Consider the following 6,231-nt stretch of genomic DNA (forward strand, 5'->3'; position numbering starts at 1 on the left):
TGTCCAAAGTATGTCAGATTAAGCTTCAGAATCCTTGCCTCCAAAGAGCAGTCTGGTTTTACCCTCTCCAGAACAAACTGGTTTGTTCTCCTAGCCGTCCATATTATATTCAATACTCTTCTCATTATCACAGGTCAAAGGAATCAATTCTCCTTCTATCAATTCCTAGCTCTCTGATGCATAGAAAGTAACTGCAAAGATCATAGCTTGAATCAGTCTCATCTTAGCCTCCAGACTGATATCATTGCTCTTAAGTACTTTGCAGAGATCTTTGACGATGCAAGGCTTTCCCAATGCAATTCATTTTTTAATTTCCTGGCTGCTGGTACCAAGAGTGTTGACTGTGGAGCCAAGCAAACATAAGCTCTTAACAATCTCAATCTCTTCATCTTTCATGATGTTGCCAATCTTCCCAGTGGTTTCTTTGTTTTCTTGATGTTGAGTTTCAATCCATATTGAAGGCTGCAGTCCTTGAACTTCTGTAGCAAGAGCTTCTGGTCCTCCTCAGTTTCAGCAATCAGGGTTGAATTTTCTGAATAATGAAGATGTTGATGATTCTGCCTTCAATACTGATGCCACACTTCTCCTCATATAGCCCAGCCTCCTAGATAAACTGTTCTGAATATAGATTAAAAATGTATGGAAATAGGATACACTTCCTAATTTTGAATCATGGAGTGTGTCCTTGCTCTGTTCTGATGACTGCCTGCTGGTCCAAATAGAGGTTTTGCATCAGCATTATCAAGTATTCTGGGATTCCCATTCTTCTCAGAGTCAGCCACAGTTTGTTGTGATCCACACAGTCAAATGCCTTTGTATAGTCAATGAAATACAAATAGCTATTCCTCTGATACTCTCTCATATAATCTAGCAATAGTTTAACCAGATCTTTGCTGATCTGTAAGCCTTTTAATTCTTTCTCTTGTCATATTGTCCTAGCAAGTAGTTCCAATACAATAATTGATAGAAGTGTTGGCAGTGGCCATCCTTATCTGGTTCCTGTTCACAAGGAAAATGCTTTTAGAATTTCTCCATTGAGAATGATGTTTGTTCTTCGTTTTTCATAAGTATTTTTCACTATTTTCAGGAAATTTTCTTGTATTCCAATTTTGCTGAGTGTGTTTATCAGGAAGGGATGTTAGATTTTGCCTTTTCTGCATCAATTGCTAAGATCATATGTTTCTTATTATTTGCTTTGCTAATATAGAGAATTGCATTGATTGTTTTTCTTATAATGAACCATACATACATGTTGTTGTTGTTAAGTGCCCTCAAGTTGCAGATGACTCATAGCGACCCTATGAAGGAGAGTCCTTAACACTTATGTGTCTTTCATCCTCTCTCCAGGTTCATAGGGTTTCCAAAAGCAAGCTATACGGGAGTGGATGCCACTCCTGCTTCTAAGCTTGTTTTAATTGGGGAGCTCCACCCAGCACTGTCCGCCATGGGTAACCAACCATTAACGCATTTGACACATCAACATGACAGTGTTCACCCCACAGCAACCACAAGTTACCGCTGTATGGCAAGTGGACACACCAGGGCTATATGACATAGAGGAAGGTTTGAACAAAAACAATGAAAGATAAGCCAAAGGTATCTTACCATTATCTGGCATGCCCAAATGCTGGCAAACTCTGGGCCAGACACCCCCAGTTCATCTGCCAAGTCCGCTCTGCCAACCCCCACTTGAGGCAAAAAGAAAGCCACAAGTGCTGGGATCCCTCCATATCTGCGACTTTTCAAGAAGCAAAGCCAGAGCCCTTGTGCAGCTGAAACTAAGTCTCCCACACACACTTGCATAAGTGTTATAAATCCCCTTTGATCATGGTGAAGTGTGTGTGTGTGTGTGTGTGTGTGTGTGTGTGTGTGTACACGCACATTGTTCACGCTTTTGGATTCTATAGGCTGGGATTTTGTTAAGAATTTTTGCATCTCTATTTATGAGAGATATTTGTTTGTAGTTTTCTGTCTTGGTAATATCTTTGCCTGATTTTGTTATAAGGGTTATACTTGTTTCACAGAATGACTCTGGGGGTGTTCCTTCTTTTTCAATTTTTTTAAATAATTTAAGTAGAATTGGTAAAAGATCCTCTCTGAATGTTTGGTAGAATTCAGCTGTGAAGCCATCTGTTCCAGGACTTTTTCTATGGGGAAGTCTTTTTGTGAACCTCTCAATTTCTTCTTTTTTTGATGGGTCTGCTCAAGTGTTCTATATCTCTCCTTGTCAATCTGGGTATGGCATGGATGTCAAGGAATTTGTTCATTTCATCTAGATTTTTTTTTATTTTTCAGAGTATAGCTTTTCATCTGGTTCTTTTGTGATGTCAACTATATTGTTTCTTATTTGAGTTATCTGTGTCTTCTCTCTCTTTTTTCCTTTTGTTAATTTTGCCAGGGATTTGTCAATTTTACTGATCCATTTGAAAAACCATCTCCTGGTCTTACTGGTAGTTTCAGTTGTTTTTCAGTTTTCTATATCATTGATTTCATCTCTTGTATTTATCTTTTGTTCTAGAGTATGTAGGTTTAGATAGCTTTCTTTTTCTGTTCAGGGAGGTGTTTAGTTAGATCACTGATCTCACCCCTCCCCATTTTTTTAATTTGTGTGTGTGTGTGTGTGTGTGTGTGTGTGTGTGTGTGTCTATTGCGACAAACTGCCCCCTGAGGACTGTCTTAGCTCTATCCTAGAATTTTTGGTATGCTATATATTCATTTTCATTTGTTCCCAGGAACTCCTTTATTTTATGATTTAAAACCCAAGTATGTTCTAGAAGAGAGTTATTCAGTTTCCACATGGGTAGTTTGGAAGCTTTACCTTCCTGTGGTTAATTTCTAGTTTTATGACGTTGTGGTCTGAGAAGATACTGTTTATCATGTCTTTGAGTTTGTAAAGGTTTGTTTTGTGTCCTAATACATGGTCGATTTTGGAGACTGTAACACATACACTTGAGAATACAGTGTATTTCCATTTAGTTGAGGGCAGAATCCTGAATACATCCATAAGGTAGAATTGGCTGATTCTATAGTTTAGATCTTTTGTATCTCTGCTGTGTCTCTTTTGACTTGATCTATCACTTCAAGATAATAGTGTGTTGAAGTCTCCTACCACTATCTTGGCACTGTCTATTTCTTTTTCAATTCTGTTAATCGTTGTTTATATTTTGCAGGTCTATCATTTGGTGCATAAATGTTGATCAAGTTTATGTCTTTTTGATTGATTGTGTCTTTAATCAGTATGTAATGCTTATCCTTATCTTTATCTCCTTTTTTTTTTTTTTTGGTCATGGTAGAAAAGCTACTCTTGCTTTAATGCTTTCCTTTTTAAAATATTTTCTAAGACTTCTATGTTCTGGAGGTGCAGTAGGTTTGAGGACCCTGGGCATATGTGGTGCTTTTTGGGGGCCCACGAGGGGGTTGGCAGGGCTGACCTGCCAGATGAACTGGGGGTCTGGGGCAGGGAGTTTGCCAGCATTTGGGCTTGGCGGGCTGGGAAGACACTGTAGGGTCCTGGGGCCTGTGGCTCTTGTGCCAGTCTTTCATTGTTTTTGTTCAGACATTCCTCTAGGTTGTATAGCCCTGGTATACAAGTTGCCATACAGTACTCACTTGTGGTTGCTGTGAGGCTGAACACTGTGACACTGATGTGTCAAATGTATTAATGGCTGGTTACCCAATGCGGACAGAGAGTGGGGTGGAGTTCCCCGATTAAAACAAGCGTGGAAGGAGGAGTGGCATCCACTTCTGTAATAACTTGCCTCCGGAAACCCTATGAACCTGGAGAGAGGATGAAAGGCACCCAAAGTATAGAGGACTCTCCTTCATAGGGTCACTATGGGTCACCTGCAACTCAACGGCACTTAACAACAACAACAAGACTTCTATATTTTTACCTTGTTTCTGGTAACTGGAAGTAAGTTAGAAGCTGGGAGTGTACAAAAGTAAGTAGTTTGAAGAAAACTTCTTTTTTTTCCCCCCAGGGTTTCCATTCATTCATTGCTGCACTTTTCTCCCTGCCCACTCCTGCCGCCTTCCAATTCACCCTTCTCTTTGAAAAGTAAAAGAAAAATTCTTTCATTGTTATACAATCCCTTCTCCCAAATTTACTCCACTGTATAGCCTTCATTCTGGACTCCTGTCATGACAATAATACCATATATCCCTTTTAACTAGTTCTCTCCCTCATCGGTTTCAATGTTGTATAGATTATTTATCCCCTTTTTCTCAGTCTTCCCTCAGTCCCATATTACAGCAGTAGCCCTATGCAACAAATGTACTTTTGTGACTGAGGGAGCACTCAGCATAACGTCCTCCAGGGTAACCTATTTTGTATAATATTTCATGATTCCTTGTTTTTAGGTGCAGTGTACTATGCCATTGTGTGAGTATACCAGAGATGCTCTATCCATTCATTTGTTGATGGGGACTTGGGTGGTTTCAAGCTCTTTGCTATTGTGAACAAAGCTTCAATAAACATATGTATGTGCATATATTTGCTTGAGTGGCAATTACAGTTTCTTTAGGGTAAATTCCCAGTAGTAGAATTTCTAATTCACAACACAAACAGTCTTCCAAGCATTCTTGAAAATCTACAACCAGGAGAAGATAAAATAGATGAATGGGACCTTCTAAAAATCAAATCCCCATGCACATCCAAAAACTTCTCCAACGGGGTAAAAATGGAAATCACAGATTGGGGGGGAAAAGTATGTGGTAATGACATGTCAGATAAGTGACTTATATCTACAATTTATAAAATACTTGAGCACCACAACATGATAAAGGCAAATAATCCAATATAAAAATGGGCACAGGATATGAACATTCATTTCACCAAATAAGACATTCATATGGCAAACAAACACATGAAGAAATTTTCAAAATCCCTAGATCTAAGAGAGATGCAAATCAAAATAACGGTGAGATATCACTCACCCCAGTAAGAGTAGCAAAATTTAACAGAACAGCAAACATCAAATGCTGGAGAGGTTGTGGAGAAACTGGAACTCTTATTCACTATTGGTGAGAATGTAAAATAGTGCAACCACTATGGAAGGCTGTATGACGCTTTCTCAAAAAGTTGGAAATAGAAATACCAGTTGACCCAGCAATTCCATCCTTATCTTTTATGGTGGTTTTTATTCTGAAATCTATTGTATCAGAGATTAGTATTGCCACTTCTGCTTTTTTTTGTGGCTTTCATTAGCTTGGTGTATATGTATGTACATGTGTGTGTGTATATGTGTGTGTGTGTGTGTATATATATATAATTTTATTTTTTTTCCAGGCTTTGACTTTGAGTATGTCTTTCTCTTCTTTTTTTAAGATGGGTCTCTTGTAGACAACATATTGATGGGGCTTGTGTTTTTATCCATTCTGCTAAGATTTTTCTTTTGATTGGTGCATTTAATCGATTTAGGCAAGGTTTTATTTTTGACATTTTGCCATGTTTCTTTTTCTGTTGTTTCTGGTTATTATAGGCCATCCAACTTTCCTTTGGCAAGTCTGTGTGAAGGACTTCACTTAAGCTTTCTTGTAGTTTTGGTCTTGTTTTCATAAATTCCTCAAGTTCCTTCTTTTTTGCAAAGGATCTAATTTCTCCTTCATATTTAATGGAGAGCTTTGCTGTGTATAGAATCCTTGGCTAGCAATTGTATTCTTTCAACTTTCTGTTTATGGAATCCCATTGTCTTCTAGCTTGTATGGCTTCCCCTGGGAAACCAGAACTTAATCTACTTGTTTCCCCTTTGTATGTGACTCTTTATTTTTCTAGTGCTGTTCTCATAATTCTATCCTTATCTTTTAGTTTGAAGAATTTAACTTGAATATGTCTTGATGTTTTATCTTTTTATGTCTTTTCTATTTGGTGTTCGCTGTGCTTCTTGAAGTTGAATTTCCTAATTCTTCAATATATCTGGGAAGTTTTCTTCTAGTACTTCTTCTACAATTTTCTCTGTGACTTCCCTGTCACTCCCATGTTCTGAAATTCCAAACATAACTCTGTTGTTCTTTTTTTATGTCATCTCACATGATTCTAATATTTTCTTTATGTCTCATCTTTGATTTTTCTTCTAGTATGTTTCTCATGAGGCTCTTGTCTTCCAGGTCACTGACTCTCTATTCAATCTCTTCAGTTCTGGTGTGTTTTGTTTTGTCCTACCAGCATGTTGGACCCTTCTGTAATTTGGTCGTTATATTCTGGATTGCATTTTCATGATTTTCTGTTATTCC

Source organism: Elephantulus edwardii, unplaced genomic scaffold (genome assembly GCF_000299155.1).
Source record: "Elephantulus edwardii isolate Elephantulus edwardi_28Jun2011 unplaced genomic scaffold, EleEdw1.0 scaffold00404, whole genome shotgun sequence".
Taxonomy (NCBI): Eukaryota; Metazoa; Chordata; class Mammalia; order Macroscelidea; family Macroscelididae; genus Elephantulus; species Elephantulus edwardii.